Source organism: Orussus abietinus, unplaced genomic scaffold (genome assembly GCF_000612105.2).
Source record: "Orussus abietinus isolate OABI.00-Male unplaced genomic scaffold, Oabi_2.0 scaffold200, whole genome shotgun sequence".
Lineage (NCBI taxonomy): Eukaryota > Metazoa > Arthropoda > Insecta > Hymenoptera > Orussidae > Orussus > Orussus abietinus.
Window position 1 is genome coordinate 142,654 of NW_019394348.1, and position 23,991 is coordinate 166,644.

A 23,991-nucleotide genomic window follows, 5' to 3' on the forward strand; every position below is an offset into this window, starting at 1 on the left:
TCCTACTCGGCTATCTTTGGACAAGCGTCAACCGGAGCTAAATTACGGTCAGACGAATGACGATTCTTCGTCGTGAGTTCACTTATCCTTCGGGAATTACATACGAGAGCCAAAAGTACTCGAAAAAGTACCTCGAAGAAGCCACTATTAGCTGTCTATAATACTGCTATTATTTTTAATCTCAGTCATTTTAACCGATTACAAGAATTTCAAGTACGCCGGTTTGGTCACAGCGCACTAACAAACGAATGACTTTATTACAAGTTCATTTGTCCCTCGGGAATTACATACGATAAAAAAAACCTTGGAAAAGCCACAATTAAACAATATTATTTTCAATCGCAATAATTTTAGCCGATTTCAAGAAATTCAATTACGCTGATTCGCTCACAGCGCACTGACAAACGAATGACTCTTCATTACGAGTTCATTTGTCCCTCGGGAATTACATACGATAAAGGAAAACCTTGGAAAAGCCACAATTAGACAGTATTATTTTCAATCGCAATAATTTTAGCCGATTTCAAGAAATTCAATTAAGCTGATTCGCTCACAGCGCACTGACAAACGAATGACTCTTCATTACGAGTACATTTATCCCTCGGGAATTACATACTAGAGCTAATCACGATAAAAGAAAACCTTGAAAAGCCCACTATTAAACAATATTGGGGAAAATCTTTGATTTTGCGAAAAGAGATCGATTTCCCGAGGCAACGCATTCGGCCTCCATTGGAGCGTTTAATTACGAAGGCTTCGTCACGTGGATCATGAAATCAGCGCAGCAGAGACGAGCGGTCATGAAAAGAGTAGATTTAAAGTCGGGCTGCAAAAGGAGGAGGAGGAATCGTTAGGGCGAGACAGGAAAAACGAGTGATCGAAGAGCGGCGCCGTTTAACGCTCGATCGGACGCGCCTGCCGGATAGTTCCGCCTCTCGCCGCCGCGCGGCGCCAGCATCACTGCGAAAGACAGTTCCTTCAATCAGTTAACGAAGCGAGCCTCGATATTTCGCCCGAGCAAAGAGTCTGAACGAACGAAAGACACGACGTGGAGAGAGGGATGGTATCGCGGAATATTCCGAGCCCGATGGAAAATGAAAATACACGCCTGTCTACTTACCGGAACGCCGTATGACTTGACTTATTGATACGAATTGATGAACTCCGCCCGAGGGGATCAAAGAATTGAAAGTTACCTTTCCGCGGGTTTGAATTTTAAATCAGGACCGGGAATCAAAGAAAGTATGGAGGCTTGCGGGGAATGGGATTAAATAGGAGGAGGGATGTCCACGGGGGCGGTTCATTAAAGCGGATCGGCGTTAGTCGTGGAAGTTTCATTATCTGAAATGAAATCGCCGGGAGAAGCGGCGTCAACGGTGCGAACGGCGCCGCGTAAACACCCGGAAAAAGGAAAAGGGTGAGAATTCGTTAGCTTGGGCGAGGAAGGGTGATCGCATTTACTAGGGATCCCTCGACGGGTCGCAGTGCGGCCGTTCGCCGCAACGCGGCGCTGGAGTCGTCGCTCCGCGGTTGACATTTTGTGCATTCATAGGAGACAACTGTTGAGTGATCGGTTAGCGCTCATCTGCTAAATGGGTACGTTCAATCAACGTGATTACCGATCAGACGCCATTTTATGTATCACAAATTTTCTACGCTACCTACGCTCAACGTGTTGGGTAGATCAAATTCAAATTGTGTAAATCCAAGTTAAAGAAGCAAGGATGGCAAATGAAATCAATTATTACAGTGAAATGTACGAAGTAAACGGTCTTCGATACAATGTAGTTGAGAGGGCAGAAGTGCATAAAATGTTACAAAATGGTACGTTATTTCGAAATGTATACTTAACCTTAATCTAATGTATTCTATCTTCCTCAAATAGACCAAAAACTAATAATAAATAAATAACGAAGTTAGTACGAACATGTGACTGTTTTTTTTTCAGACGTTACATTCTGTTAGGAATATTTTTCTAAAAATATATCGTCTATAGAAGTTGTTGGTGTATGTAACGGAAAGGTGCAAAATCCTTCAGGTAATGAAGTAGCTGAAATAATACACGACGTACATGTACTGTAAGCACTGACTATATAATATATTTATATATTATATGTAAATATAATAAATATAATTAATATTATTAAATTAGTAATCAGTGCTATAAGGAGGTTAGGTTACGCAACACTGGATGCCGCCACATTATGATCACTGAACGGTCCATTCAGCAGAAAATCGGAACATGTTCCCAACTCATCGGTAACCGCTTTTCTCCTCCGAAGACACCCATTGCTGGGAGATACCGTAAAATAGCTGGAAATGGGAAAGGATGAAAATAGAAAGGGATTTAAGGTGATATGAAAGGTTCCGTACTAGGGCGCGGAGATGCCGCGAGACAACGCGGCTAGGTTAACGAAGCGAGGTCGGGGCGTTTTAATTAAATCTCATTATGGGAACCGCGCCCCTACGGCCGGAAGCGGATCTTCGATCTCGTCCAGGGCAGCCTCGATTACGCGAAAGAGGAAAAATCCCGAGTCCGGGGGTTTTATACGGCTCCACCCTCCCAGCCGAAAGTACCCTTGATTTCCGGCCCTCCTCTCGGCGTCCCCGATGAACCATTTTAATCGAATTTCCCGTCTAATTATCCCTTTATAAATACATAGAAAATATAATAGAAATATATTATCCCATTAACCCTTTCGTTACCTTGGACGAGATATCTCGCGACCCGATACTGGCCGATCAACGCTTTTGACGAGATATCTCGCGATCCGGTAGTAGCGGATTAACGCTTTTGACGATAATCTAGCTTTCTAGCACCAATATTTTGACATTCTAGATGAATATATTTTACAACTAATTCTATTCGTATAGCTAAAAGGAAGAAATAAATACAGCTACTACCGGGTCGCGAGATATCTCGTCAAAAGCGTTGATCGGCCAGTATCGGGTCGCGAGATATCTCGTCAAAAGCATTAATCAGCCAGTATTGCGGGTCGCGAGATATCTCGTCCAAGGTAACGAAAGGGTTAAGGATATATGCTATGACCGCCACACCTTAATGATTATCCCTTAACTCCCGGTGGGAAAAATTCGACTGGGACGAGAATCCCTTTCACACATTAGACTCGGATCGCTCAAAGGAGACACAAAGTGTCAGGAATTTAATCTCGCCCCGTGGGACCGGAAATTCGGGGGGGACTTTCGAAGTTCGCCACCGGCTCCTCGAAAATCGCAGCCAAGTGGCCAGGAAACCGCTGATGGGATTCCCAGGGCGATAAACAGGAGTAAATAAATAGCGGCGAACCAGAGACACTCAGGTGTCGGCCGGAATCGATAGGAAGTTCTCCTCGAGGTCCTCTCTCTGTCCCTCTTGCTCCCTTCGCGACCCCTTGCCTCCCCCTCGTCCCTCAAATTGCCAATATCGGTCCCGACTCGGACGTTGTCTCTCTCTTATTTACCATTTAGGATTAAAATCACCTGCCCCCTCCCGACTCGACTCCTTCTTTTCCCCCATCGGCCTCCCCCTTTCTTGCGGAATAATCCCGCTGATTGGAACTCCCGTTGCGGCGCATTCGCTCGTAATGCCCGTAATGTTCTTTCCGAGACTCTAATTTTCACCAGCCGCCATTGTCGGACTTTTTAGCCCCCTACTGCGTGACCGTTTTAAGGTGAAGTGAAATACGTCTTTCTAGGAGTCGCACCCCCTGAACATGAAGCTAAGCAGCTATAAAAAAACACGTATCCCTTATTTCTTAATCCTCTATAATATATTTTATTACGAATTAATTCAAACGTTTAGACAACCCTCCTTCATACTTATGCTTCTGAAGTATAACATTTGGCAACTTTGAGGGGTTGTTCATCTCCTCAGTATGAAGTTAAGCAGATATAAAAAAAACACGTATCCCTTATTTTTTAATCCTGTATAATACATTTTATTACGAATTAATTCGAACGTTTAGATAACCCTCCTTCATACTTATGCTTCAGAAGTATAATATTTGGAAACTTGGAGGGGTTGTTCATCCCCTGAATATGAATTTAAGCAGCTATAAAAAAACACGTATCCCTTATTTCTTAATCCTCTATAATATATTTTATTACGAATTAATTCGAACGCTTAGATAACCCTCCTTGATACTTATACTTCTGAAGTATACATTCGGAAACTTTGAGGGGTTGTTGCACCCCCTCAATATGAATTTAAGCAGCTATAAAAAAAACACGTAACCCTTATTTTTTAATCCCCTATAATATATTTTATTACGAATTAATTTGGAAGCTTAGAAAACCCTCCTTGATACTTATGCTTCTGAAGTGTAACATTTGGAGACTGAGGGGTTGTTCACCCCCTCAATATGAAGTTAAGTAGCTATAAAAAAACACGTATCCCTTATTTTTTAATCCTCTATAATATATTTTATTACGAATTAATTCGAACGCTTAGATAACCCTCCTTGATGCTTATACTTTTGAGATATACATTCGGAAACTTTGAGGGGTTGTTGCACCCCCTCAATATAAAGTTAAGCAGCTATAAAAAAACACGTATCCCTTATTTCTTAATCCTCTATAACATATCTTATTACGAATTAACTCATAGGCGGATCTTCTACACAGATGCGTTGTGTGCATCTCGGATGCGTACACCTTGCGCGAACGCGTGCGTGTGTGGCTCGTGCGGGGGCATAAAGTGAGTCGTTCAAAGGCGCCAAGCGTCAGCGAAATAATCAGCAAGGGCCCTCGACATTCCTTTTAGGAACGGCGTTTTTGCACTATCCGGTCCTCTGTTTCGGCCTTAATTAGTGCTCTTAACGCATGTTTCCGGGCAGCGGGCTCGCTTTGAACGGATTCGAGATCCCTCCACACCGAAATAGGCCGGATCTCTTTTATCCCTCGCCTTTGACGGGCGCATTCGTCGGATTTACGGATTTTCCCGACCACCGGGAACAGTTTCAAAAGAGAGGTATCGCGACGTCGAGAGCTAACTCCGATTGTCAGCAGTCCCAAATAACCGCGGGATTTTTCCTGCATTTTTTTTTTTGTCACCGACCAGCCTTTTTGAGTATCGAGGGAATTTGAGCATCACCGTTTTTTCGGGCATGCCTGTTTCCGTTCCGATCCCACGGATCGATTAAGGCGTTGTGAAGGGGTCATTTTAAATATATGAAACGTGAATATATTTATATAAATTTTTTCCGGTGCACCGATTAATTTTACACGTGATTATGGAGGCCCTATGGATGAACGCGATGCTCGTGAGATTTCATTTCTGGAAAGAAAGATTTACATTCATCTCGGACAAGTACCAAAAGAGACATGTTTTTTCTTCGAAAAATGAAACTTCACGAGCTTCGCGGTCTTCATTAGGGCCTCCATAATCATGTGTTAAAGTTGAGATAATTCGATGCAGTTTGGAGGAAAGCTTTATAAATATTTTGACGTTTTCATATGCATAAAATGATCCTTTCGTACCACCTTAACAGACATGAAATCTTCACGAAACTCTCTGTCATACACTTTTATATCTGCAAGGAAGTCACTCATGTCCCCTAGTATATATCGATTTACATAAGAATTTTTATCGACCTCATCTAAGTTTCTCGGCTTCTTTCGCATCGCCTTAAGAGGGCTAGAAACGATGTTGTACACTGGGAGACATCAATGCCCTCCCAGCCTGCACAGGCGATGCCGTATCTGCAGGGGAGGCATTCATGTCCGCCATTGTACACTGAGAGACATCGATGCCCTCTCATCCTGCACAGGCGATGCCGTATCTGCAGGGGAGGCATTCATGTCTGCCAGTATACAATTCCCGATTTTATGTGAAAAGTTGAAGTTTGAGGATAAAATCAGTCACTTTAAATGACATCTGCACTACACCAGTGATTCCTTCAGATGATGATACATTAACGGATATGAATATCTTCACGAATGTCATACACTTTTATATCTACAAGAAAGGTACTCATGTCCCGTAGTATATATCGATTTACATAAGAATTTTTATCGACCTCATCTAAGTTTCTCGACTCTTTTCGCATCGCCTTAAGGGGCTAGAAATGATGTTGTACAATTCCCGATTTTACGAGGAAAGTTGAAGTTTGGGGAAAAAAAATCAGTTTCGAACTCCCTTGGGGCGATCGCAGTTTCTATGGTGGGTGGTGAACGCCCCATCCATTTTGCGACACGTCTACGACTTCTTTACGACACCCCCGTCGACGCTTCCGATACTCTTGGTCGCATCGCGTGCTTCGCGGATAATTGTTGGTCCCGTTTCCCTCCTGTGGCCTCGGCAACTCCGATACTACTTGGAAACGTTTTAACCGAGTCGTTCTCGGGACGAGACGCTAACGACAGCTTCTTCTCGACTCGGCAGATGCGAGACCGTGAGAAGGACTGGTTTCGCAACTGTGCAACTGCGCAATTGCACCCGCGACGCAGACGAGGTCACTTGGATTAAAGAAAAAAAAGGAACGAGGGCTTCGAGTGCCGAATCACCTTTCCGCAAAGAATTGTACAAGGCTCTAGGGTGGAAAAGTGACTAGGTAATCATGAGTATCTAGGCCCTAGCTAGGACTTCCATAAATTTGTTCATTTCGGTGAGGAATTACCAGCGATACGTTTCTAAAAATTAAATACAAATGTTTAGTACAAAGTTTCATCGGTCTAGATGATCAGAAGTTTGTTCATTTCGGTGGGGAATTACCAGCTATGCATTACTATAAATCAAGTACAAAGTTTCGTTGATCTTCATGATCAGAAATTTGTTCATTTCGGTGAGGAATTACCAGTTATGCCTTACTATAAATCAAGCACAAAGTTTTGTCGATCTCGACGATCATAAATTTATTCATTTCGGTGGGGAATTACTAGCCATGCATTACTATAAATCAAGCACAAAGTGTCGTCGATCCCAACGATCATAAATTTGTTCATTTCGGTGGGGAATTACCAGGTATGCGTTACTATAAATCAAGTACAAAGTTTCGTCGATCTCGCCGATCGGAAATTTAGTCATTTCGGTGGGATCGAGGGGACGGAGAGGTGGAGTTCGTTTTGTAGTTCCCGGAACAACAGTTAGAGAGGTATTCTCATCCCGATTCCGACTTCAGTCGTTTCTGGCCATGTACTCATATACCGCGCGCCTCTAGAGGTGTAGAGGCACTTCCAGCCCGACGACACTTAAGCTTCTCAGCCTCGGGAAAAAGCTTCTTTCGACGTTTAAGCGTCGCGTTCCGACCCGAGGTGGTCTTCGTCAGATTCTCGGTCGTAACACCGAGAATCTTCCCGAGAAGACGGACTCCCGTATCCCGGCGGATTTCCGCCGAGGGGATGCCCCTAGGACTCGCTCCGAAACCTAACCTAACTCGCGTCTTCGATATGCACGTCTTAAGGCGATGTGAAAGCGGCCTGAAGAGGTCTCGTTTATGAAACTTTTCTCCGAACTGGATGAACCGAATCGCTCCAAACATTACAATGTGAATATGGAAGCTATGAAGAAGGTCCTGGCACTCACAAAATTTCAATTTTTTCCACATTTGTTTATAGATGTTTTTCAAATTTTTTATAAACATGACATCTCGTGAGTTTCAGGACCTACCTTAAGGCCTCCACATTCACGTTGTAAAGTTTGAAACGATTCGGTACACTCAGTTCGGAGAAAAATTTCATGAACGATTGACTTTTCAGATGCTACTTTCGCATCCCCTTAAGGCGAAGTGAAACCCCCCTCAAATCAGTCGTGCCTAATAAGACGCTTTTTTTTTAAAGGGTATTGGATCGAACCGTCTGAAACTTTACCACGTGACAGCATCTAGGAATTATCCTGACCATTTTATAATTATCACTTTTGAAAGAAATTTATTAATTTAGTCCAGACCAGAACTATACTGCCGTAGAGTTCTTATATTTCGATCGACATACAATTATCGAAGGCTCTAATGTGAGAAACGAACGTGTCAGGACAATTGTACGACCATTTAGAACACTCTGGTAATTGCTAAACTCGCATTTTAACGGGATAAAGGCAAAAAAAGTGGCTTAATCGCCAGTTTATGCTTCCACTTGAGTATTCAAAATAGCGTCACCACCAAAAAGGGTATAGAAGAATTTCAATTGACGCGCCATGTCGTTGGTGATCATCTCGTCCTTGCTTAAATGGAGTAATTAGTTAGCTGTTAATTGATAAACTCGCATTTGAACGTGATAAAGGCAAAAAAATGGCTTAATCTCCAGTTTATGCTTCCACTTGAGTATTCAAAATAGCGTCACCACCAAAAAGGGTATAGATAAATTTCAATTGACGCGCCATGTCGTTGGTGATCATCTCGTCCTTGCTTTAAATAGATTAATTAGTTAGCTGTTAATTGACAACCCATTCTCTCCGGAGTTTACTGTTTCACCGTCCATTTGGCAATTTCCTCAGGACGGAATCCTGACGGAAGATAGTAAAGTCCCGAAAATTTGATCCCGGTTTAGTATGCTTCCCAGCCCGGGGAGCAGTGACGAACGTTTAAGCGTCCGTCGTCAACGTCGACGTCGCGCCTGTGACGAGGGACTCGTAACTTGGGGGGATCCCCAGGGAAAGATACTCCGCAATGTCCTCCAGGGTAACTTGGTGCCGGAGATGGCCCTCCTTTGGATATTAGCTTCCCTTAGCGAGGATGGCTGCGTACAGGGTTCTCGATTATGCCACCCCACCACCCACACGCATGCTCATGTGATGCACGGCTGCCCTGGAGCTGCAAGTGTTGGCTTCCACACTCATCGTCATTCCTCATCCGTCTTCCTGACGTTCTCGACCGCCACCATTAGGTCTAACGTAACATTAGGTCTAATGTAAAACGATAGATATCCCGTGGATTCATGATTATCGATACTGTAATCGACCAGTGGCGCCATCTCTGACGGTTAGTTGCAACTTAATTTTTCCTCCATAAACATGACTTAACCATGTGACGAAGTTCCATCCTCGCTGAGTATCTGACAGTCAATGAATTGAATCGCCAGCTTTTGTGCTGCTCTAATCCCGACTTTGGACTTCTGGTCTGCAATCGGGATTACAACTTACCGTATTTTTCCACTCGACTTTATGTTTATGCTCGGAAAAGTTTTAACAACCTCCGCCAAGACCACTCGGCAGTTCCGGACGTCTAGGGGGAATTGGAACTTCTCTTGTGAAGTGAGCCATTAAATGTCGGATTTCAATCTTCCTGTATGGCCGTATGTTGCGCGTTTATGGATGATATCGTCATTAAGCTGTATAAGTATCGAGTGGTGTCTTGGTGGCTTTCGATCAATCCCATCAAAGGAACACTTGAGCCACAAGTGCGGCTCGCGACCTTGCGTGTGTGGATTTAATTTCACTCAATGAGTGCTCGAAAAGGACTGGCATCTGACCTTGCTAGGAACACGCCTGTTGCTTTTATTAGCTTTTATTAGCAGTACTTATGCCTTTTAGTAGCAGTAAAACGAGTGCACAGATATATCTAACCGCGAACGGAGGCGGCTATTAATTTACATTCGCGTAAGCGAAGCAATTTTCCGAGATTGAGGTGCTTACCTAAGCGCGAAAATATGCCCGATGAGATCTCCGGTGAGGATTTTCGTGATTGGAAGAACTGATAACGGAAGCTAACAAAGGAAGGCCTCTGTTGAAAGGGTATAAGTTAGCAAAGAAATATCTTAAATCGCTTTCGCGGAAGAGCGCGGGCGGCGTTCTCCAAAATGGCGGCGAGAAGCGTCAACCGCAAAATATGCAATGCAATCTCTGATGACGATTCTCAATTAAGAATGAGAATTAATAGAAGCTAAAAAAGAGTGGTTCTCTCAAAGGAGACTATATTAGCGAAGGAAGGTATGCCTAAATGAAATTGGCGCGGGACAAAAGGACGCTTTTGGAGAAGAGCGAAAGCAGCGTTCTCCAAAATGGTAGTGAGAAGTGTGAACAACAAAGAGGTCTGGAAAAAATGAGCGATGCAATCTCTGTTGACAATTTTCAAGGGAGACAGTATTAGGGAAGGAAGATATGCCTAAATGAAATTGGCACGGGACAAGAGGTCACTTTTGGAGAAGAGCGAAACCGGCGTTCTCCAAAATGACGGCGAGAAGTGTGAACCGCAAAATATGCAATGCAATCGCTGGTGACGATTCTCAATTAAGAACGAGAATTAATAAAAGCTAAAAAAGAGTGGTTCTCTCAAGGGAGACAATATTAACGAAGGTATGCCTAAATGAAATTGGCGCGGGACAAGAGGACGCTTTTGGAGAAGAGCGCGAGCGGCGTTCTCCAAAATGGCGGCGAGAAGTGTGAACCGCAAAATATGCAATGCAATCGCTGGTGACGATTCTCAATTAAGAACCAGAATGAATAAAAGCTAAAAAAGAGTGGTTCTCCCAAGGGAGACAATATTAACGAAGGTATGTCTAAATGAAATTGGCGCGGGACAAGAGGACGCTTTCGGAGAAGAGCGCGAACGGCGTTCTCCAAAATGGCGGCGCCAAGTGCAAGCAGCGAAGAGGTCTGGAGAAAAAACGGCGGCAGCTCTCGGAAGGCGTTAATTTTTCCCGGGCGAGTTGGAACAAAGCCCGAGCTTTGGCACCACGGCAACTGCGCGTTAAATGGGCGGAAAGCTGCGCAGCTTGGATGGAGGTCCGAGAGCTTTGGCAGACTCGAGGGCTCCGCGAGCTCTGGGTTAGGAATTGCTGGAATTGCTGTGTACACTGGGAACTGCCGAGATGGACGAGGCAGGCCCCCAAGAAGCGGAGCTTTCCATAACGCAGAAGCCCTGTGAGCTTTACGCGCTGTTGCAGCTGCTGATTCGCCGCCATGTTGCTAAGAAGGACTCCACCTTAACCCCAACTTGCCACGCTTATTTTTTATCCACGTCAAGCTATGAACTCATAGTGTTTTCATCGCAACTGCACCTGAGACCGAAATATTTCCGTTTTTATATTTTTTTAACGAAGCAATCTAAGTCCAGCATTACCTCGGCCAGGTGCATTTTTCTTTTAATTGTGGATCTTAAGACGATGGAAACAAAAAAAGAGCAGTTGCTTCCCCATAACCGAAAAAAAAAGAACAAGAGAATCGATCTGATCTCAAGTTATAAGGTAGTCAGACAATCGAAGTGTTTCTTCTTTCTTTAAAAACAAACAATGGGAGATTAATAGATCAGAACCAGAATCATTTATGAAATTAGGGTCAAGTTGTTATCATTTTTTAACGCACTGATTACAGAGATCTGTACTTATTATCACAAGAATTCTGGTACTCCAAACTAGGAGAAACTTTCCCAACTGCGGAAATGTAAAGTGTCGGTAAGGATTCGATTTGGCATGGCGCTTTTTCTTTCTAAAAGAAACAGAGAGAGAGAGGATTCAACTGACAACTGTCGCGAAGATTCAGGTTGACTTTAGGCAGATTTAGCCAGATAAGCCGATATTCGAAAAAGCTCTTTCGGTTCGAAAGTTGGCCTGATTATCGGGCCGGAAGTAATATGGTTTGCGGATCGGAACTTTTTCCATTCGATGGAACGACTACGGCTTTCGGGCTGGAATCGCAAGCTGCAATCGCAAGCTGCAATTGCGAGACCTACCGACGCCTTTTCCCGAGCTTTCGCATCTCTTGCAGTTTCCGGCTCGGCAAGCGGTACTCGCTAATTACCGAAAAATCGATAGCACTTGGTTCTCTCTCTTTTGCGAATCGCCCTTTTCATGCGCAAGCACGAGCTCGTGCACAGAGTATTAACGCAGGCGTGCGAGGTAATAGAAATCTTAAAAGAAATTCCGGTACAAAGATAAAAAGCAGGGAAAAAGAAACGATAAACGGCATAATTTACATTGACACGTGGCATTTAAATATTTATGTGACGTCAACTGTGCGTACATAATTAGTACACATGGAGTACCAGTTCCAGAAATATTCGAGAAATATTTCCTCGAGAGTCCGGAACTGGTAATGGAAATATTGTTAATTGCAATTCTATGACGTATCATTTTATTTATATATTTTGTTAATGCATGTTTTGAATTTAGTACTTAAGTGAACTTTTGTTCCTGTATTTCGCAAAATTATAACCCGTGATAAAAATGTCAATGTATACAGGAGTTTATGGTGAAAGTGCGTTAATTCACCTTTAAGATGTAAAATTTATAATGTTGCATACAACCGCACATAATAAAAGTGTATGAACTTTTAAAATATTTTCAACAGTAGCTTTGTAACGTAAAGTACTCGGTACACTGAGAAAAAAAGCATGACACTTTTCCCGAGGGTAGTACTTAAAATTCGTCATAATTGTTCAGGAAATCTTTTCACTCTTCAGCATTATTTCTTCCAATATACAATGCAGAGTTTCGCGTCAAGTACATTTTATTGCTGCCAAATGTCCTTCCCGATATGCCGACTGCATGTGCAATAAATCATGAGAGCTCCTAAAACTGAATTTGCCGTTCGATTCCTGGACTCATAATCAGGGCTAAATTCCCCATGGCTTGATAAACTTTTCCGACGAAAGCGGCAGAGTTTCACGCCAAATACATTTAACTGCTACCAAATGTCCTTCCTGATGTGCCGACTGCATGTGCAATAAATCATGAGAGCTCCTGAAATTGAAGTTGCCGTTCGATTCCTGGACTCATAATCAGGACTAAATTCTCCATGGCTTGATAAACTTTTCCGACAAAAGCGGCAGAGTTTCACGCCAAATACATTTAACTGCTACCAAATGTCCTTCCTGATATGCCGACTGCATGTACAATAAATCATGAGAGCTCCTAAAATTGAAGTTGCCGTTCGATTCCTGGACTCATAATCAGGACTAAATTCTCCATGGCTTGATAAACTTTTCCGACGAAAGCGGTGAAACGGCAAGATAAAAAATCCGGTGGGAATGGCTGGACGGGAGAAGAGGGGTTCTATTCATTTTTCAGCTGCTACTTTTTTTTTTCCTCTCTGCGATAGTAAATTCGCCACTCCTGCGTGCAGCTGCATTTACCGGGGAAATAACGTTTAGCAATTCTTTCGCCGCGCGCTGTTCTTGTCGAGGCAACGATGTTACGGGGTTATTTTCCCGGTTTATTGCCAAGGGACGCGCGAGCATACATGCTTGCAACGTCACCCGACCAGGTGTACATAAAAAGGGGTATATGGGGGGCGTACGGTGATGAATTGTCGAATATATCGTAAAGCGATAAAACACGCTGTGATTCCGCGCGATACTTTGCGTACGGACACTGCAGCCTGCGTATGCAGTAAACCTCCGGAATCCATAAATTGCCCTGTTGATTTTTCCAATTTTTTACGTCTACGCATTGGCACGTACTCGGCAAGTATATAGGTACACATCCCGGGTAATTGCGCGTACTTGCCCTGGTATCGAAAGACGATTTTCTTAAGGGGATGTGAAAGTGGCATTCGAAAGATCAATCGTTTATGAAACTTCTCTACGAACTGGGTGTACTGAATCGATTCAAACTTTACAATGTAAATTACGTAATAAATACATAAATCGTCCTGTTGATTTGTCCAATTTTTTACGTAGACGCATTGGGACGTACTCAGTAAGGAGGTAGGTACATATCCCGGATAATTACTTAACTAATGTGAGCTCGCAGTACAACAAATCACGCGTAAATGACAAAGTCATTTTCTGATGATATAATTGCAATTTTTCCGGCGTAATTACCTAGCAAAATCATTTATGCATTGATCAAAATTACTTTTATGGCATGCTAGGCATGTTTTTTTTTTATTTCTAAAGGGATGCTTGGAGCAAATGTGAGCTCGTAGTACAACAAATCACGTATAAATGACAAAGTCATTTTCTGATGATATAATTGCAATTTTTCCGGCGTAATTACCTAGCAAAATCATTTATGCATTGATCAAAATTACTTTTATGGCATGCTAGGCATGTTTTTTTTTTATTTCTAAAGGGATGCTTGGAGCAAATGTGAGCTCGTAGTACAACAAATCACGTATAAATGACAAAGTCATTTTCTGACGATATAATTGCCACTTTTCCGGCGAAATTACCTAGCAAAATCATTTATGTATTAATGACAATTACTTTTATGACATGCTGGGCGTGTTTTTTTATTTCTAAAGGGGGGCTTGGAGCAAATGTGAGCTCGCAGTGCAACAAATCACGCGTAAATGACGAATGGTGATGAACGTCGTCGAGCTATAAAACACGCCGGATGACCCGGTGGCAACTGGCGTTGGACTGTATTTCTCGACAAAATTCGAGAATCCGCGAATATCAAACCACGTATGGCGAATGTTCACAAAGTCTGCCCCCGTAACCACAAATCTCTTTGGCGGATAATTCGTTGTCGGTGTACTGTTTTTGACAGATGCTTTTCCCTAACTTCCAAACGCACGACGACCATATGCAGATACGTAACATCTCACTGAATAAAATTACTATAAAATACTCAGGGTCAGGACGATTTATTATTATATTTTATTATATAATAATTTAACATTTATGATACAACAATTTAACTGAGATCGCGATTATAATCATGGATTTCAATCGACTAATTTTTATTTTTAAAGATCTCAGTTTTTTTTTTTATTTGCCTTGGTACCGCAAAGCGGTATTTAAAATACCACAAAAATCGCTATTTAAATCCTGACTTTAAAAACAAATCAACGATTTTTTTTTCATTTAATTTAAGAAAATCATGACTTTTATTAGCCATTTCGACATATGGGCGAAATTCGTCTGACCGTGCAGGCAATATTGGACCAAACGTCGGGCGCCTTTAGGCGCTCTTTAGTACCCAAAGGGTTAAGATATTACAAAAATCGGTATTTAAATCCTGACTTTAAAAACAAATCAACGATTTTTTTGTTTTCATTTATTTTAAGAGAATCATGACTTTTATTAGCCCGAAACAGTAATATCAGACGTCGGGGGTGCCTTTTCAGAAAATCCCTTTTAATGTTTCCGACCTAACGATTGCTTTGAAGATGCGCCTTAATAGGGGAAAAGGTTGAGGGAGAGCACCTCTTCTACGCGAATATGCAAAGAGCCAAGACGAGGAGGTTTGCCAATTTTGAGGGGCTTAATAAACAACGGTATACGCCCTTGACGACATCGGGGCAATTAATTCCGCATAATTGCGACCCCCGGTGAGGTCCTTCGATGTTGCCGTAAGACGGAAACGCAGCTGCGGCCGGCAGATGCACCTGCCGGTAAGATCGAGCCACTTAATTTCGACTAATTGATGCGTCGTACTCGCCAATGGCAGCAATTTACTTCCCACTAACTGCAGACCTCCGATTGGCCCTTCGACTCTCCAGTTTGGTCCAGGTTTCACCGAATGAGACACTCGACCGATATGCGTGTCCACATTTCGACTGATTAGCCACCACATTCGACTGATTAGATCATCATGTCGGTCATCAAAAGCTTCGAATTTCAAGATGGGGGAACGCACCTTTGATGCCACCTGGAAATCAATTTCGAGGACTTGGGATGGAGGAGTTCCTCGATTTCAGGAATCGAGCCACTCTGATAAGCCGAATCATCCTCGTGATAAGCGAGGGCATCCAAACGTGCATTACGTATGAAATTGATTACTCATTGGACTCGACAGAAAAACACCGTCGGTATTCGAGAACTTAGACAAATACATTTGTGTTTCTACAATTAATTGCAATGATATTCGATCGCTATTTTTTTTTTTTTTTTTTTTCATTAATTGCGCATATCAAATCTTTTTCGCATACACGATATAGGACTATACTACTAAATGCTTAAATGGTACTTAATTAAATAGTTCTTTCACATGTGTAGATTTTGTAGTACATTTCATTTCCCGCAAAATGTGTATACTTCTGGTACTTAAAAGTGAATTGTAATTTCCCTCGAAATCATACGGAAATGAAGAAAAAACGACTTTATTATTACGCATAGGACTCGACAGAAAAACACCGTCGGTATTCAAGAACTTAGACTAATACATTTATGTTTCTACAATTAATTGCAATGATACTAGAATCTCTATTTTTTTTTTTTTTTCATTAATTGCGCACATCAAATCTTTTTCGCATACACGATATAGGACTATACTACTAAAAGCTTAAATGGTACTCAATTAAATAGTTCTTTCACATGTGTAGATTTTGTAGTACATTTAATTTCCCGCAAAATGTGCATACTTCTGATATTTAAAAATGAATTGTCATTTCCCTCGAAATCATACGGAAATGAAGGGAAAACGACTGTATTTGAAGCGTCAAATCTTAAACAGCAAAACCGCAATACCTTTCTAGGCAACCTGATAAGCGAATGAATCAGTGAATAAGTCCTGATATCCAAAATATGGAGCTGAGTCTGCGCTTAAAATTGTCAGCCAATCGTCAATCTTTCAAGCAGGGATTTCTTTAATAAAAAAACTAAATATTCGAGTCTTGGTCTTGCAATTGTGCCCAGGTCTTACCTTTGGTGTCGCACTTTTCCCAACACTAAAACTGATTTCCCTATAAAATGTACCGGTACCACAAATTATAATGACGTTATTATCGCGTTTAGAGAAATCCTAAAAAATTTGGGGGGTACTTCCGTGAAATGCAAGGAAACTATCATAGTTTAATGGTTAGCTCGTATTGCGGAAATAACGTCTACTCGTTTCTAGTCGGTTTTTATTATACGAGTTTTCCCACTCGAAGGCGATCGAACCGTCCCTGTTCCGATCGGATATTTTATTCAGCCCCGTAAAAAGAATGGCGGCGAGAGGAAGCTGACCCCGATCTGGGAAATTCATCTCGAAGCCGAAAATCCGTTCACCGGTTTCCGGCGCCCTTTCTTCCAGTCGTCCCGCGGATGTTCTCATTACGGGCGGAAATTTCGAGCCCGGGACCGATACCAGGGGAAAACGCGGCGTTTCGCCCGCCCTTTCGCTCTCCACGGAAGTCCGGAATTGGATTTACGAGCTTCTGCACCCGAAGTACCGATGAAATAATACGTATGCGAGCCGTGTCTACATCCGATGCCGCGGCGCATGACTCCCCTTCCGGGATAGCGGCCGACCTGGACCTAACCAAGGGATAGTCTGGTCAACTTTGGATTGGTTGAAACGCTAGTCGAGACAACTTTGGATTGGATGAAACGCTAGTTGAGTCAACTTTGGAGTGAAGATAGAGCTAATCAAATGAATTCTGGATTGTGTAAAGCGCTAGACGAGTCTATTTCGGAAGGAACTAAGAACTTTAGTTTAGGCTAACTTCGGTTTAAAGGAAGCGTTAGTCGAGTAACTTCAGAAGGAACGATGTCAACTTTGGATTGAAGATAGAGCTAATCAAATGAATTCTGGATTGTGTAAAGCGCTAGACGAGTCTATTTCGGAAGGAACTAAGAACTTTAGTAGGCTAACTTCGGTTTAAAGGAAGCGTTAGTCGAGTAACTTCAGAAGGAATGAAGTCAACTTTAGTCTAGGCTAACTATGGATTGAAGAGAGCGGTAATAGAGTCAACTTCGGATTGAACATAGCGCTAATAAAATGAATTTTGGATTGAGTAAAGTGATAAGCGAATCCACTTCAGAAGGAACCGAGAACGTTAGTCTAGGCTAACTTTGGTTTAAAGAAAGCGTTAGTCGAGTCACTTCAGAAGGAATCAAGAGCATTAGTCTAGGCCAACTTCGGACTAAAACGGGTATTAGTCGAGTCAAGTTCGAACTAAACGGGACAATAGTGGGACTATCTTTGGACCGAACCGAACATCAGTTGGGCCAACTTGAGTCCAAATGGGGCGCTGGTCCGTTTGGCACGATTTCTCGAATCAATTTCGAATTGAATCGAACTATAGGTGGGCCAACTTCGGACTAAAACGGACACTAGTCGGGTCAACTTCAAACTAAACGGGAGAATAGTGGGACGATCTTTGGACCAAACCGATCATCAATTGGGCCAACTTTATCTCGAACGGACCAGCGCTCCGTTTGGGCTAAATTCGACTCGACTTGTCGAATCATTTTCGAATTGAATCGAACATAGTCGGGCCAACTTCGGACTAAAACAGACACTAATCTGGTCAAGTTCAAACTAAACAGGACAATAGTGGGACCATCTTTGGACCAAACCCATCATCAGTTAGGCCAACTTTAGCTCGACCAGCGCTCCGTTTGGGCTAAATTCGGCTCGATTTCTCGAATTAATTTCGAATTGAATCGATCCATAGTTGGGCCAACTTCGGACTAAAACGGGTACTAGTCTGGTCAAGCTCAAACTAAACAGGACAATAGTGGGACCATCTTTGGACCGAACCGAACGTTGGTTGGGCCAACTTCAGCACAAACGGATCAGCGTTCCGTTTGGGCTAAATTCAACTCGACTTGTCGAATCATTTTCGAATTGAATCGAACGATAGTTGGGCCAACTTCGGACTACAACGGGTACTAGTCGGGTCAAGTTCAAACTAAACGGAACAATAGTGGGACCATCTTTGGACCAAGCCGAACGTTAGTTGGATCAACTTGAGCCCAAACGGGACGCTGGTCCGTTTGGGCTAAGTTCGGCTCGATTCCTCGAATTAATTTCGAATTGAATCGATCCATAGTTGGGCCAACTTCGGACTAAAACGGGTACTAGTCTGGTCAAGCTCAAACTAAACAGGACAATAGTGGGACCATCTTTGGACCAAACCCATCATCAGTTAGGCCAACTTTAGCTCGACCAGCGCTCCGTTTGGGCTAAATTCGGCTCGATTTCTCGAATTAATTTCGAATTGAATCGATCCATAGTTGGGCCAACTTCGGACTAAAACGGACACTAGTCTGGTCAAGTTCAAACTAAACAGGACAATAGTGGGACCATCTTTGCACCGAACCGATCATCAGTTGGGCCAACTTGAGCCCAAACAATGGACTGGTTTCAGACTTAGGACTGAATCGAACACTAGTTTAGTCCAACTTCACTCACAAGGGACGAGTACCAGAGGGTCCAAGGGGACGTCCCGGCGTCTTCCCTCCGATTTATTGGCTAATCCTGTATTTATTGGACGCCCGGTCAATTTCCAGTTTACGCAGTGGTTAACTGCCGCGTCAGCCGGTTAACTGCAGGCGCCACCTAGGGCGAGGCTTAGCGCGATATCCGGCATAATTGGATAGGGATTAAATTAACTTCCGGCCGGCCTGTGAAGTTTAATAAGCGCGATTAGTCCTCGAATCGACCCCGTCCTCTTTTTCCCCGCGTCTGAGCGCCTCCTTGGAAAATGTCCCCAGGCATACCGCCCCTGAGAATCCGGAGGTGGATTCGCGGGGTGAATTTTATAAAGACTCGTAAGGAGAAGCTCCCTTGACGAGACTTATCCTAACCTCGTCTCTTTTCCCCCTTTACGGTTCGTTCGCTGATAATTAGTTCCGGCTCGTTATCCGGAGGGTGGTTCATCGGGAAAAAGAAACGAGATTTAAGAGGATAAAGCGTGGAATACCGAGGGCGATTCGAATTTTCTATTTGAGGGGAAAAATCGGCTCCGCCGAATCTCCCTTGCGAAGCCGCGGGGGGTAGATAAGGGAGATATCTGGGGAATTATTTCAACTATTTCACTCGAGAGGCGCAACCAACGGTCCGTTTAATCCGAACAATTTCATCGTCTCCTAAAGGCCAACTCTTGGAAAAAGAACTCTTCCTCTGCATCTCCGGGCTGAACGAATTGAACACAAACCTCTTCGGTAATTGCTCTCGACCCAGTAATTACGCTGTACTTTAACATCTCGTTGCAGTCCCTTCGACGGAGCATCCGAAGTCATTTGCAATTGAACGTCGACGAATGCAACTCCGGAGAAGAAGATTAATCCTTTCTGTCGTGGCATTGTCTGGGTTCTCTCGGGGATCTAAACGTCTCATTGTGTAAAGTAACGTCAATGCAATTAGAAAAGCCGAAATGTTAAGGTGATATGATAAGAGACAGCATATGTATATCTGAGAGGTCAAATCGTTGGGGAAAGTATTCCCCCGAATTGAATGTACCGATTCGTTTGAAATTTTCCCACGGGAATATGGTAGTCCTAAAGTAGGTCCTGAAACTCATGAAATTCATTTTTCATCAAAAATTTATTTACTCATCATGGACTAGAACAAACATGGCGGGGTCCGGGCACGTTTTCGATGTTTTACGCTTCTTGGAGGTTTAAAATCGAAAAGGAAGAGTTTCAGGACCTAGCTCGAAGAATTTAGAATATCGGAGAAATGGAATATTACAGTGTCAGATGGGAAAATATGGAAAATACTTGCACCAACGATCGAAAGAGAATGCTGGTTCGTTTCGGGGCTAATACGCGTTCTTAGAGCACTTTAGTTGTAGTTAAACCTCATAGATGGCGACGTTGGTCCTAAACAGTCGTTAGAATAATGAATTTACGGGGTTTCGACGGTTTTAGGGTGATCTCTTTATCATTACGTTACCGAAATGACATATGGAACACTTCAGTTCGTGCAATTCTCAACGTAGACTGTCCGGGCACGTTTTCGATGTATTACGCTTCTTGGAGACTTAAAATCGAAAAGGAAGAGTTTCAGGACCTAGCTCGAAGAATTTAGAATACCGTAGAAATGGAATATTACAGAGTCATATAGAAAAATATGGAAAATACTTTCACCAACGATCATAAGAGAATACTGGCTTGTCTCAGGGCTAACACGTGTTTTTAGAGAATACATTTAGTTGCAGCTAAACATCACAGATGGCGATGTTGGTCCTAAACAGTCGTTAGAATAATGAATTCCCGGGATTTCGACGGTTTTACGTCGATCTCTTTATCATTACTTTACCGAAATGACATATGGACCGTTTCATTTCGTATAATTCTCAACGTAGACTGTAATAGACTTCGACATAAATATAAATGTCAGTAGCGGAGGACATTTTTTACGTTCATATACAGAGAAGTTCCACTCTTCAATAGTGCCTAAACTCTCCTCGTTCTTTTTCTGATATTTAATATCTGTAAGGAAAATATTAATAATTCATAACTCGATTAGCCTGATTTGGTGCCGTGTCGGGGGATAAAAAGAAAAATCAGGGGACGCTGCAAAATCTCGGTAAAGGGCGGAATAAATTCAGTACATCTGGGGAATTGTTTGAGCACGTTAACCTAAAAGCGCAGTCGACGGAAGGATTCTGCCATCCTTGATCCGGAGTCCGGCTGATAAAAGAGCTTCCACGGGACGAATCCTACGATAATTGCTCTCCACCCCGTAATTACTCGATACTTTAATGCCGTCCGATGGGGCATCTGCAGTCATCTGCAATTCAACGTAGACGAATCCAGGCCGAGACAAAACGGATAACCCTTTCTGTCTGGTCCTCTCCGAGGGCGCCATTCTTCTCGTCCTCGTTCTTCTACTTTTCTCGTAATTTTCGTTTCGCATTGGCATTTTTGTACAATTTACCCAACTTTACTCTATTTCCGACGTATTCATGACGTATCCTAGACGTATTCTAGACGTATTCTAAATGTATTCATGACGTATTCTTGACGTATTCCAAACGTATACTAGACGTATTTCAGCCGTATTCCCGGTCCCGACCGTCCCCAACTTCCGGAAGGCTTTTCCGCCCTTTAATTATTCCTCGACTCTCTAAGGAAGCGGCCGAATCGTGCGGTTTCAAAGGGAAGATACCGCAAACAAGCCGAAATGCCGCAAAGAGGAGGAACCGATAGCTTCGGATTTCGCGCTATCGGAAATTCAGCAATTTCGGGAAATGTGTCCCTGCCTCGTCGGAAATTGCTTTCGCGGCATTGGTAAATAGTTTTTACATTTAATTCGAATTACCGACGTATCGATTTCGTCCGCAAACTTTTGCTCATCAGCGATATTCGATTTGCATTTAAAAATATATTTTGAAATTAGATAGTTTATTTATGTAACTTTAAAATTAGTAACAAGATTGGGCATTGGTAAATAGTTTTTCCATTTAATTCGAATTACCGACTTATCGATTTCGCCCGAATACTTTCGCTCATCAGCGATATTCGAATTGCATTTAAAAATATATTTTGCAATTAGACAGTTTTATTTATGTAATCTTAAAATTAGTAACAAGATTGCGCATTGGTAAATAGTTTTTATATCTAATTCGGATACGTGCAAACCCGTCTAGGGTATCTCTTTTTCGGGTGATCTATTTATCCAACCATCCATTAATCCATCCAGCACCAGAGCGAGTGTCTATTTTTCTGCCTATCGTTTCCCGTCAGGATCGTCTTTCAGGAGCGAGCCAGACGAGCTCTGGACGATCAGGATCAATTTACATGCCAGGACGAGGTCCGAACGCGGCTAGGGATCCTCGGAACCCATGGGGAACGGTTCCCTCGGAAGTTCCTGGTGGTACCAGGACCGTTTGTTACCCTGGACTAATTTTGATAAGTGGTCCGGCTTGGAAAGACCAACTGCCCTAAGACCAGGCGATCCCTCAAGCCCTGGGCTCTGGTAACCAGGTCGGCTCTTCCGCAAAGAGAGGATCCTCGGCTCGGTATTTAATCAATTTGCGGTCTCGTCGCTCGTCGGCGGACGTGTATGAAAAGTAACGAAATTCAATCTCCGGCCGTAATCAGATTTGTCGGCCGCGCACTTGGAGCTGTCCAGAGATGCGAAACGTTTCGGGTCGTTACGATTTATTCGAATCCCCTGTATTTACAGGGATCGTTGGAACCGGGACCACGATTCAATTAACAGCTGGATATGCCCCTGCAAATAGGCTGGGGAATTCGGGTGTAATGAATTACCTGGATGGGCTTCATGCCTCGAATTACGCCAGGAGTACTCGACCCTGAACCGGCTCGTTCGGTTATTAGAATAATGGCAACGGGTCGCTTGGAGAGTCGATACAGCTACAAAGTTTGCTCCCCATATAGTGTCTTGGAAATTATTACCTCGGATAATAAGAGGTACTCTTGCTGGGGAAGTACAAATAATCATACGTCCGACCTGGCGCCTCTTTCAGTCAGTCTCGATCGGGTCGTCATGGATGTAGCATCGTCGTGTAACGAGCGTGGGAAGTAAACAGTTCTTCAAAACGAATTACGGTCATGAACGTTTAATGTATCTTTATCGGAGAGGCAATGTTAAGCCCAGCTTTAGTCAATATAAAGGTATCATTACTTATTGTTCACTGATCTTCCCCTCTGAAAGTTTTTGAAAATGGACTCTTAGGAATTATTACCTCACTTTTAGCATTGAAAACAAATACCTATTAACACTAAATGTGAGATGTAAGTACATACGTTCGATAGGATTGTCATAAATGTAGCATCATCATGCAACGAGTGCGAGAAATAAAAAGTTCTTAATAACAAATCACGGTCATGAACGTTGAATGTACGTGTGTCGCACAGATAAACAATTTTAAGCCCAACTTTGCCAATGTGAAGCTATCATTACTTTTTGTTCTTTGATCTTCCCCTCTGAAAGTTTCTGAAAATGGACTCAAAGGAACTCTTAACTCACCTTTAGCATTGAAAACAAATACCTTTTAACACTAAATGTAAGTACATTAGCGAGCACGAATGCCTCTTTCAGTCAGTCTCGATCGGATCGTCATGGATGTAGCATCGTCGTATAACGAGCGCGGGAAGTAAACAGTTCTTCAAAACGAATCACGGTCATGAACGTTGAATGTATTTGTATAGTAAAGGTAAACAATGTTAAGCCCAGCTTTAGTCAATATGAAGGTATCATTACTTTTTGTTCTTTGATCTTCCCCTCTGAAAATTTCTGAAAATGGACTCTCAGAAACTAATAACTCACTTTTAGCATTGAAAACAAATACCTTTTAACACTAAATGTGAGGCGTGAGTACCTGAGAAGAGAAATTTCATTGAACGAAAGAAATATTTGGTTATCGTTTTAACTAATTTTCGAGCGAATCGCTCGATTTTAACCCGAAGCGTCACTTATCATTGAATCGCATTGTTTATCTTATAAAAAAAATAATCGGTTGTCAAGGAACATCTGACCGAATTCCGAATG

General features: G+C 42.7%; 1 protein-coding gene across 1 annotated transcript in view; it reads left to right on the forward strand.

Annotated features, from left to right (window-relative positions):
* Positions 1–23,991, forward strand: part of LOC105697095 — a gene marked incomplete at its 3' end in the record, with an annotated part of 144,777 nt that overhangs the window by 116,118 nt on the left and 4,668 nt on the right. The window lies entirely within an intron of this gene.